General features: G+C 36.8%; 1 protein-coding gene across 4 annotated transcripts in view; it reads right to left on the bottom strand.

The window, feature by feature from the left end:
* LOC150103008 (CCR4-NOT transcription complex subunit 3-like) overlaps positions 1-13,013 on the bottom strand; it is a 447,199-nt gene that overhangs the window by 303,902 nt on the left and 130,284 nt on the right. The window lies entirely within an intron of this gene.

Raw genomic sequence — 13,013 nt, 5'->3', positions numbered from 1 at the left:
TACATCTACCAATGTCTTATCAGTCATGTGGGTTCTTTGGTCAGTATATTTTTCAGCGCGGCGGCAGGGGGTATAATCTTGAATTCCACACAGTATTCAACCAGAGTGCTGAGGACAAATATCAGAATGGTAGACTGCACACTGACACTGATTTGTATTCTATAATTCCATAGAAGGTAAAAGTGGAAGAATTTTAGGCATTAACACAAAGAAAAATTGGTCCTTATTGCATATCTAAAACCACAGAGTAGGAAATGGTTAGGAGACACAGAAATTTTCTGGGAAAAACTGGAAAAAAGGGCAGGCCAATGATCATTAATACCAGCTAGATTACTCTTGAACAGAGTCAACTCATCACTAATACCATGTTACAACACAAAGATGTGCACAAATTCACATGGAGAAAAGATGCAAGAAAAGACTCACTGACTATGTTGTAGTGGACAGTGATATCTTCGTACTCATTCAAAACAAAAAATAGTATACATAGGATTTGAAATAGGAAGTGAACACCATTTAGTTCGGGGCAGGATAAAACTAAATAACATTCTGAAAAGAAGAGAAAATTTTAAAAAGAATTAAAGTTGAGCAGCTTCCAGATGTCAGTGTATACAAACATTATTCAAGAAAAAATGAAAGTGTTTGAAAACAAGAACTAAATCTTGGAGATTTAGTGCAAAAATCCTGAAGAAAACATTGAACGATTCAAATGCATGGAAAGACTTGTGTTCGGCTGAGAACACAGACTTATAAGAAAATAACTACTATTTATTAACATATTTGCTGTTATTTCCAGACACATTGTATACATTCTTATCGCATTTAAATAGCCAACACCCAAAAATCCACTTTACAATGAAACTGGAAGATGAATGTCTGCCCTTCAAGGATACACTAATCACAAGTCTTCCAGATGGTTCCTTATCTTTTTCAGTTTATAGAAAACCTACATATAAAGGGAAATTTTGCACAGTCAAACCATCACCCATCTCAACAGTATCTAATTGTTGTTTCGCATATCGTGAGAAACTGCTTTTGTGCTCGGAAGATGCTGGATATAATAACAACAAAATATCAGCAAATAAGTTAAAAAAAAACAGTAATTATTTTCTTATAAGTCTGTGTTCTCATCAATACCATTAAAAATAAATTAATATTGACTGATTCAGCAAGAGGATGTGGAAGTTATCTGCAAGGATAGAAAAATCCTTGCAGATTTTTCTCAGGAAATTAAAAAGGCTGTGAAGCAGAGAGAGAAAGCTAATGAAGGATCCCAGTAAGTAAATCGGCAGATGTCCTAAAAGAATACACAGAGAAAAACATAAGACAGCTATGTGGAAAAGAAGCTAAACAAAAATCATGACAAGACTTTAATAAGAATATAGAAGATAAATGCCAAGAAGGTTGCAAAATGTACTGGAAGCTATTAAAAAACCTTGGAAATGGAGAAAAGACTACTTTAAAAGAAATCAGAGATAATCACTGTGACATAAAAACTAAAGATATTCTAATGTCTGGAATAATTACTTTGAAAAATTGCAAAATGAAACACTCAGTGATAGCACGGAGGAAAAAAGTTCAAGAGGAATGCAATTAATTGCATTCCTCTTGAACTTTCCTGCCTCAAGCATTAATGCTTGAGGCTTTCAGGAAAGGCCATCAAAAACTCGAAATGCAGAGAAGCAGCTAGAGTATATGATATTCAACCAGAAATGATCTAATACGGAGGTATAAAATTTTACAGTGGCTACACAGCATAATTCCGAAGGCCTGGTCAGAGAATCAAATTTCAGACTGGAGTAGAGCTCTCATAGTACTCATCCATAAAATGGGAAATAAAATAATGTGAGAATTACAGAGCAATTTCTCTACCAAGTGTTTCCTGGTAAGATTTATGCAAGTCTACTTTAAAAGAGGTTAAGAAAAATTGTAGAAGGGAAACAGAGAAGAATCAGCTGATTCCAAACAGATGTTGTCAGGATCAGATTTTCATTTTTAAGACAAATAGTTGAAAAATCATGGTAATATAACAAGCATCTGTAAGTTTTGTTGATCCTGATAAAGCATCTATAAAAGTTGCAGATCCATGAAAATTGGACCTTATATCAAACAATATATAATTTATATCTGAGTTGTAAGTCAGGCACTAAGAATTGACAGGAAGATAACAAGGACCTGTACATAAGTTTTGTAGATCCTATAAATGCACATGATAATGTGCCTAGAGAAAAGCTGTTCAAAACACTACAGTTGCAGGGTATAAATAGGACCTTATATCATCTATAATTGAGTACTAAGTCAGCAGTCAGAATTGAAGCAGATACAGGAACATGGTTTGATGTTCAATCAGGAGCAACACAAACAGATTATCTCAACTATTATTCATCATCTATATGAATCACATTATCAAGTTGCATTAAACCTGATATCAAAACTGGAGTTGTTAATCTCAGCTCTTCACTTTATGCTAATGATGTTATACTCCTAAGTAAATCCAGTAGTACAAATCTTCAAGAGTCCCTGAGTAAATTGAACAACCTGCTGTAATAAAATTGGTATGAAAATGAAAGATAATATAAATAATCAGGAATGGTGAAAACATCAACTGCACCCTGAATGAAAACATTTCAACTATTTGAAAGTTTATTTTTCACTTGGTTAGACTAAAATAAATTTAGTTTAATCCTTTATCCGCACGTGAGATCGGATTAAACTAAATTTATTATAGTCTAACCAAGTTAAAAATAAACTTTCAACATCTTTCTCTGAATCTAGAGTAATTTAATAAAAAGATGGCACACCGTTTGGCAACTCCTATAGGTAGAGATGACCTTGCTAATGCTTCTGTCTGGTATCTCCACTTGGGCCTGGCTCCCACTGAAGAGACCTCAATAAAGGTTGAAACTAGTCTGGGTAGTGGCCCTTCCCTTAATGCATAACATTATACATATCCACAAGGAGATGTGTTTTGCATTATGGGAGATACTGAGATAGGAGTGATGTTTTCTTGCTCCACCTTTGCAACGAGTTTCCCGGTGTTGTACCACCTTACCCCAGTACTGAAGATACTTTCAGGCACAAACTTTGTTTGCTCACACTTGGATAAAGGATTAAACTAAATTTATTATATTTCAACTATTTATGCACAATTATCAGTAAGGATAGCAAATTAAATATGGAAACAGACAACAGAATTAGCAAAGCTGGTATGGTAGGAAGTCAAGTGAAATGAGAAATTAGTCAAAAGACAACACTGTTAGCATTCAAGAATATGTTAGAGCAAATCTCAGCTGGTATGATCACTTAAACAGACTCAGAGAGAAAAAGAAGACTCATTAGCAAAAGAAGTGTTTATTTCCAGGATGGCATGAAAAGACCCAGATAACGACCAAGATCTAGGTGGATTGATATAGTAAGAAGTGCCTTAGAAGACTGAAATAGAAGATCTGATAATATTGTGTATCATAACTCAGGAATTTGATGATCATCATATATAATTACTATGAAAATTTTGTAACAAGAATGAATTTTCCAGTTTTTTAACATGTTGGATGAGGTGCAAATGTCGCTCTTTTGGTGTGCTGTTATCACTTGTAGGCATCTGCTATGAATGTCTAATCTTTGAAGGTGCCCAATGGGGTAACTATAAATAATAACTTAACACAATAACCACAGTAATTAACTTTAATGAAATAAAGGTACAAATATTTCATACTGAAATTAACAGTACATCATCAGTGTAGAACAAACAGTTAAAATGAATGGAATACAAAGTACAGAAAAGTAGGTGGATTACCAATTAAAATTGTTGCTGCGTGCTAGAAAATTAATATTAATAAAATATTATTAAATAATTCTTAAAAACTATTTCTTTGATGGTTACATAAGATAAGAATCTCCCAAACTTTTGGGAAAGAGAAAGAATCATTTCAATTCAAATTTGGCTGATGTAAAAGGGCTTCGCAACTTTCTTTGAAAAGGCGTTCATATTTAAACTTACACCTGTGGAGAAGAGGAGCCTTATCCCATTGGATATTGCGTTTAGTGTCAATGCTATGTTGTGTCAGACCAGACTTTTTGAGATTTCATGTATTTGATATAATACTGATGTTCTTTCATTATTTTATCCACAGAACGGCCTGTTTGGCCAAAGTATGTTAAATTACATTCACACGGTATCTGGTAAATGCTAGCTAATGAAAGAGGTGTTAATTTGTCTTTTGTAGATGACGAGGGAGAAATTTTGTTGATTAATAATATTAATAAATTAATATTAATAATATTTTATTAATATTAATTTTCTAGCAAGAGGCAACAATTTTAATTGGTAATCCACCGACTGTTCTGTACTTTGTATTCCATTCCTTTTAACTGTTTATTCTACACTGATGATGTACTGTTAATTTCAGTATGAAATATTTGTACCTTTATTTCATTAGAGTTAATCATGTTAAGTTATTATCTGTTATGAATGGTTATTCTATATAATAATAGCATTGTAAAAGAAATTAATAATAGCCATGTCTTAGAGTTAGTGTATGAGTTAACTCCAACATGCTGCTTAAAGTGTACCTAGAGCTTGGCCGTGCAAAATCAAAAAACTATAAAATTTAAATCAGCAAATAATAATAATCTGGGGGGAAAAAAATCTCAAAAGATCTGAAAATCAGTTATTTTACAATAAGAAGTATTTCATATAATAAAATGCTAAGCGATAATTCATCTCAAATAAAATGAAACAGTTTATGTGCTAACATATATGCTAAAAATATTGATGCATCCATCCACATGCTGGGCTTTAATGGTGCCTATCAGTAATATCACATAATTGCCATGATAACTTCTACCCACCAAATAAAAATTAAATTAATGAATAAATAGAAGTAAATGATTTCTTTCATAATATATACTAAAAGCACAAGTGCCATTATGCAGGTGTCACTCAAATTCAGTGCCACCACCAAGTTCAAATGCTCACGGACATAAAATTCTGTGGGCATACATGAATATTTCACTATGAAAATTGCAATGTTTAATATAATAATATAAATTTTTTCTAGAAACATTGTAACACAATGTTAAAGTTATAATTAGTGAAAAACTAACCTGTATGATTGAACACAATCTTTGAACATATCATGGATCAGTTAATAAATTTAATTTTATTAAAATTTGGCCATTGCCGTATTTTAGAAAACTGCACAATTAAATATTTCTAAATATCTTTTGCTCCTAAATCAATGACCAAAGAAAATATGCTATAAGAAATACCACATTCCTGATGCCACTTTTATCTTTCATATGCAAAATACTCAAACTTTTGAGCAACTTCGATACCAAAAATTCTATGGCTATGATGGTATTTCTCAAACCATCTCGTATGGAAAAATGTGTGTTGAACGTACCGACAAATAACCGGCGGAAGTCTGTGACGGCAAATAATAGAATGTTCATAAACATCAATAAAATGAAGGAGCGAGTGCTGTATGGGGATTCGTTATTAAGAAGCATAATAATTGAGAGTTTAACGAAGTCGTACCAGCCGGGTGAGAACATAAAGGACGTCAGTGAATCTATTCGACTGCAAAAACAGAGGGTGAAAGAGATGATAATCGTGGCAGGAACAAATGATTTGAAAGAGGACAAAATGGAAATGATAGAGGATGTGAGGGAGTTGTTTGAGGTAGCAAAGGAGAAGAGTGAGAGAGTTAGGATGGTGAGTATCTTACCACGGTATGACAGTGAAGTGTTTAGAAGGAGGGCCATAATTGCCAATGACTTTATGCGTGGGTTATGCATGGAGAGTGGTGTGGAATTTGTGGACGTGTGGAATGAGTTCGATGGGCGAAAGGACTTACATAAGATGGATGGGTTACATTTGAATGGAGTTGGTGTACGGAGACTTGAAAGAGTGTTGACGAATGATGTGGAAGTGGATGTACAGACTCAGGGAAACTAGATTTATTAAGAGGGGGGGGAGTAGATATGCCGACTTTAGGGGGGGCAGTTAAGTGTATGAATGAGTATATTATGCCCGGGCGAGTACGACGAACAACAAATCAGAATGGGATAGTTAGTATAAGGCATCAAAGTAGGGATGGGACAAATGGGGTTCTGCGATTCATGTACACTAATGCCAGGAGTATTAGGAACAAGAAGGAAGAGTTTTTGGCCATGGTTGGCACTTCCAGGCCACAGGTTGTCGGTATTAGTGAAACATAGCTCACAGAAGATGATAAAGCTAGTGGGATTGAATGCGATGGGTATAGCGTGTTCAGGAGAGACAGGGTGAATAAAAGGGGGAGGGGGAGTGTTATTGATGATAGCTGATGAGCCTCAGCCAAGGAGTATAGAAGTTGAACTGCAGGATGGGGAAAAAAGCACATTTGAGGCTGTTTGGTGTGAGATAGAATCTAGCAGAACAAAATATACAATTGGGTGCTGCTATAGACCGGGTGATGGAGTGGATGGTGGGGATAGTATGCATAAGCAAATAGAAGAAATGAGTGGAAGGAGGGTAATTATTATGGGTGATTTCAATTATGGTAACATTGACTGGAAAGAGGAGCGGGCACATGGGAGGTAGGAATTGGGTTTTATGCAGTTATTAAGGGACAACTATCTATGGCAACATGTATTGGAAAATACCAGGGGGGCAGAGAGTGCTGGACCTAGTAATTGCAACTGAGAATGTAGCTGTAACGAACATGACCATGTTGCCACCAATTGGTGAGAGTGACCATAAGGTCATGACTTGGGAGTTGGCTAAAGGAGTCGAATTTACAATTAAGACTGGGTACATGTGGAATTACCGGGCTGGTAAGTATAACAAGCTTAGGTGTGTGCTTGGCTCAATGCCATGGCATGTAAAACTGCAAGGGCTGGATGTTGATAGTGCATGGGAGATGGTTAAGAACTGTTTGCAAGAGGCAATGGTTGACTGTATACCAAGAGTCCGAATAATAAATCAAGTAGGGGTTAAATGGATGAATAACACTATTAAGCTTGAGCTGCAAAAAAAGAAACAATTGTGGAGGGAATTTAAGGATAAGGGTGACCATCAGGCGCAGGAACAGTATAAAGCTCAGACCAGGATGGTAACAAGGGTGGTAAGAAAAGCAAAAGCAGATTACGAAAGGAAATTGGCCATGCAGGCTAAAGAGAATCGCAAACAGTTTTTTCAATATGTTGCAAGTAAAAGGAAAATGCTCATGGTAGAATGATCTTAAAAAATGCTGAGGGTAGGGAGGTAACCGAATCAGTCGATGTTGTGGAATTACTGAGCGAGCACTTTGCAAGAGTATATCATCCAGGTGGTGACTTTGCAGAAATGGAAGAACCAACAGCTTATACTGGAATTGTGATGAATGAAGTAGAGGTAACTAGTCTATTACAGAACCTCAATGTCAATACATCTGTGGGATTGGATGGTATACACCAGCTCATGTCATACATGAAGCGGCCAAAGAATTGTCAGTGCCCTTGACCATTTTGTTTAATTTGAGCCTCAGGACTGGGTCAGTCCCAAGGGGGTGGAAAGAGGGGAAAATAGTTCCACTGCACAAAGGTGGTTCCAAGGCTGCTGTTGAAAATTACCGGCCAATCAGCATAACAGGAATCGTTATCAAGGTCTTAGAGAAAATAGTCAAGAGGAAAATACAAGATTGGATAGAAGAAAATGGGATACTGTATTGGGGACAGCATGGTTTTGTGAAGGGTAGGTCATGCCTCAGTAACTTGCTCACGTATTATAACACAGTGACGGCTGAACTGGATAAGGGTAATGGGTTTACAGTGATTCTACTGGACCTTGCTAAGGCCTTTGACAGGATACCACATGGAATTCTAATCAGTAAATTGCAGCATATGGGAATGGACATAGGATTGGTGAGATGGATAGGAGGGTGGTTGACGGAGAGATATCAGAGAGTGGTTTACTCAGGAGTAGAGTCCACAAGACGGCCTGTGACCAGTGGTGTGCCACAAGGATCTGTTCTTGGACCACTGCTGTTTAATTTGTTCATAAATGATATAGGAAAGGATCTGAGAGGAACAGTTCATTTGTTTGCGGATGATGCGAAGTTGGGTAGGGCAATAGTGAATGCAGATGACGTCAAAATTTTGCAGGATGATTTGGATAGATTGGAGGTCTGGGCTAAGGAGAATGGATGTCAGTTTAATGTGGCAAAATGTAAGGTTATGCATTTTGGGGTAAAAAGATTGGAGGCAGTTTACTGCATTGGTGGAACTGTGCTCCAGGAAATTGATGAGGCACGAGATTTTGGAGTGTTGGTGGATAAGGAATTGAAATTTAGGGGACACATTGAAAGTGGCCAAATCAGCTCATCAAATCACTTGGTTGCTGAAGAATACATTAACAAGCAGAGACAAGCAGGTTATTGTTCCTCTGTATTGAGCCTTGATAAGACCCCATCTCGACTACTGTGCTCAGATTTGGTCACCTAAGTTTCTTCTTGATGGGGAGGAAGTGGAGAGGATCCAGAGGCGAGTGACCAAGATGATAGCAGGTCTGTGGAATGAATCGTATGAGAACAGGTTGAGGATTTGTGGGTTGCAAAAATTGGTTGATAGGCGGAGGAGGGGAGATATGATTGAGACATTCAAATTACTGAAGGGTTTCTATAAAATTAATTCAGAAGATATTTTTGAGAACAGGGCTGGTTGTGGGAGGACTAGGGGACATCCATGGAAACTGGGCAAAAGTGTGGTTAGTAAAGGTGTTAGAGCTGGGTTCTTTACTTTTAGAGTAGTGAATGAGTGGAATGCACTCCCTGAGTCTGTGGTGGATGCTGTGACAGTGAATGAGTTTAAGGCGCGGTATGATAGATACTGTATCAATGTCGAAAAGTTGTGATGAATATGATTTAGGGCCTCCCTCGATGAGTCTAATGACTCCCTGGAGTTGCCCGTAATAATAGTAATAATAATAGTAATTAATATAAGGAGTATTCAAAATAAGAGAGCTGAGGTTGTAGCACTGATCAAGTCAGTAAGCCCAAAGATAATCAGTGTAAGAGAAAAATGGTTATCTAAGGAGATGTGATGTTGGGAATAGAAACAGAAGGATACACAATTTTCTGGAAAGATAGGAAGGTAAAATGTGGAGGAGGGGGTTGTTAATGACTGCAGAGGATTTATGTCCATGAAGTATGCAAATTGATAGTACGTGCAGATTTTGAGTCTATGTGGTGTGAAATTGGAATTAACAGGCTAGTATATGTGATGGGATGCTGTTATAGGCCAGGAGATGTAGAGAATATTAATGATTGTGAAATGTTCAAGCAAATTGGTTGGGCATGTTAAAACAAGGTGATCTTGATGGAGACTTTAATTACAGGAATATAGAATGGAAGGAGAAGATAGTATATGGGAACAAGGAAAGTGAGTTTGTTGAATTTTTGAGTGATAGATATCTTAAGCAGTATGTGACCAAAGCAATTAGAGGCTTTAGTGTTTTGGATTTGGTGACAACTTCACAAGATGTAGTTGTTAATAGGATATTAATACTGCTGCCAATTGGTGAGAGTGATCGTGAGGTACTTGTTCGGAAAAGTAGTGGAACAAGAAAATGGTACTGCCAAAAAAAGAATACATGTGGAATCATAAAGTTGGTGATTATGGGAAGCCATGTGGTCAACTAACATCAACATGTTGGGTAGATGAACTGTGCAGAAAAGATGTTAACAGTGCATGGAAATTCATTAGGCAGTATCTAACACAAGTAATGAATAACTGCATTCCAAGGGTCAGGCCAGTAGAGTAAAAGTGAAATGGATCAACAATGAAAACAAACAACCTATGTTATAAAAGAAAAGATTATGGAAAAGATAGAAGACAGTTGGTGGCGATCAGATCCATGAAAAGTATAAACTGCAAGCTAGGAAGGGGCTATGCATAGTAAAAAAGAAAAAGGAGCAGTATAAGAGGAGATTGGTTGATCGGGCCAAGGTTAATTCAAAGGAATTCTTACACTATATGACAAGTAAGAGGAAAAAATAATTATGACAGGCTGATACCAGCAGGTAGTCATGGCAACAAAGTTACTGTTGCAAAGGATACAGCAGAATTATTCCACTTTATCAGTATCGTAACATACCAGTGTAAATGATGCAGTGAAAAATCAGGTATGGGTGTTGATTAGGTTACACTAATAAACCTGCGAGAATGGATGCCATACCACCATGTATTTTTAAGCAATATGTACAACAATAGTTATGCCCTTAACCTGGTTATTTGATGAAAGTCTTGCAATATGTAAGGTTCCCAAGGAGTGGAAAGAAGGAAAAATAGTACCACTCCACAAGCATGGTTCTAGGACAGAATCCAATTATAGACTAGTCTGTATAACAGCTGCTGTAGTCAAGGTGTTGATGATACTGGTTAGGAATAGAATACAAGATTTGAATGATATAGTATTCTTTATGATGGTCAGCATAGATTTGTAAAGGGTGGGTCTTGTATAACAATTTACTTGCATTTTATGATAAGGTAACAGTCCCTTACCTATGTGTTAAATAAGGAAGAATCATATACAGTGATATTCTTGAACTTTGCAAAAGAGTTCAATATATAACCACATGTTAAGTTATTGTATAAACTGCAGAGAATGAAAATAAATAGTATACTGAATTGATCGACTCTGAACGATACCAGCAAGTTGTGTATGATGGAGCAGTTTTCAAAAAAAGAGTGGTAACCAGTGGCATGCCTGATAGTTCTGTTCTTGGGCCCCTGCTGTTTAATTTGTTTGTAAATGATATATCACATGGACTGACTAGGAATTTCTGGCTGTTTGCTGATGATGCAAAGTTGGTAGAATTATAAGTAGCATTGCTAATGTTAATTCCCTTCAGGAAGATTTGAATAGACTTTGACTTGAACAAAGGAGTGGATTTGTAATTTTAATATTAATAAGCGCAAGGAGTTGCATTTTGGAGTGCAGAAACATAAGGCTGTGCAGGATAACGATGGTGCTGGAAAGAAAGCAGGAAGTGGATGAGATTTCAGTTGTTGTTTTTTTTTTGGAGGGGGGGGGGGGGGAGGATGGCAGACAGTAGACTGTAAATGCTACTATGATAAAAAGTACACTAACACATATGGATAAGGAGATGGTTGGAACACTGGTCAGACCAAATTTGGACTATTGTGCTCAGATTTGGTCACCTGGTTTTTAATGTGACGTGGAACCAATGGATAGGATCCAGAGATGAAAGACAATATCGGGACTCTGAAATGTTGGCTATGGAGAGAGGCTGAAGGAACGTGGATTGCAGAGTTTGGTGGATAGGAGGAAAAGAAGTGATCTGATAGAGACGTTTAAGTTAGTGAGGGGATTTTATCAGATTAATCCAGAGGATTATAAAAAGAGTAGAAGGCAAGAGGGGAAGAAACAGAGGCCCCTGGAAATTATATAAGAGTGTGGTGAAGAAGGGTGTGAGAGTACATTTTTTACATGGATAATTGCAAGTGAATGGAATGCATTACTGGAATATGCTGTTAATGCAGTGAATGTTAACGATTTTAAGATTCAGTATGATAAATATGTTGAATGAACCTGCCATGATGAGTCTGCCAACTGCACACTCCATGGAGGGTGCAGTAATAGTAACTGTGCTTAAAGCTAGCTTATGTACTTCTTCATGCCCTTTTATTCCACCAGCATGTATAGCCTGGAAATTGGTTCATATCCAATCTCTCTCAGAGGCAAATATCTCCACCATATGAAAGTCTCACATCATTGATGATTACAGAAACTGTCTTAACTATTTCCACGCAAAAAGATTGCTTTATCCATGGATAAATGCCGAATCATGAAGATACTTCATGTGCAAACTTTGTTTGGATAAAGGATTAAAAAACTTTCAACAACTTCTCTTACAGACTCTCTTTTCCACAGAAAATCAGTTTATGCATTATGTCTCTTCTACAGATATTTCCATGGCCATTACTCAGCAGAAGTAGCATTCATTATGTCTTCCATTTCTGCAGATCTACAGGAACTCGAGCAACAGCTGTTCAATATCCCTTTATAGTTGAACTGCATACTCTCTGAATCTGCTACTTCCAGTCATCTTTCATTCCTTCCACTTCAATTCCGTGGAACAGCCTCCTCTGTGAAGCATTTCCAATAGACTACAACCTTCCAACAGTTAAAGAAGAATATCAATCTACTCCTGATCCCTGTCCACATATGACATTTGTTTGCTACAGGACTCTTCTGGAGAAATATTAAAGAAATTAAATAAAATCTGGGTAAGAAAGGTAACCTGTATGGTAAATAATGTAAAATCAGATTAGGAGCATGGCAAAAGAAATCCTGTAGAATCCTTCTGCTACATGGAAATTAAGGAGAAGAAGAATGACAATAGAAGGGAAACTTTAATGAGTGCCAAGGGGAGGTGACAGCAGTAGGCAAAATAGCTGAGCTAATGAGTTATCAGTCCAACTTGGCCGGCCTTGAGAACTCAACACTACAGGACATAGGATACACCAGGGCGTAGGGCTGACCACCTTATTCTGTGAACGGTTTGAGGTCTGATGATTAATAAACCCTCGACACCGCAAGGTAAAAGGGAGATGAGTTATCAGTTTGTGAATGTGTGCCATATATGCAGTGATATGTGACGAGATCAATGTGGAAATAAAAGTAAGAAACTGGAAGTGCTTTATTGCAGAATATTACTGCAAATATTCCATATTGTTCGACAATATGATTAGAGAGGACACCTGTCCATATATTACTAAAATGCACATGTGAAAAAGGTAAAATGTTCTGTTACATACATGAGGCTACAAGACAAAAGCAGCAAATTATAGATTACCAGTGTCTCGGGAATGATAGTTAAAATATTGGAGAAATTGGTTAAAAGCAGAATTCAGGAATGGATGGATGTGAATATGATACTCTATAGGGAAAGCATGATTTTATAAAGGGTAGATCTTGCCTTATAATTTACTCATTTTTTTATAAATAAGCGATTACATACCATTTC

The sequence above is a fragment of the Typopeltis vanoorti genome, chromosome 9, assembly GCF_054136105.1.
Source record: "Typopeltis vanoorti isolate ZY-2024b chromosome 9, IOZ_Tvanoo_1.0, whole genome shotgun sequence".
NCBI classification, from domain to species: Eukaryota; Metazoa; Arthropoda; class Arachnida; order Uropygi; family Thelyphonidae; genus Typopeltis; species Typopeltis vanoorti.
The sequence above is the reverse complement of the archived record's forward strand: the minus strand, read 5'-3'. Positions and strand labels throughout refer to the sequence as shown.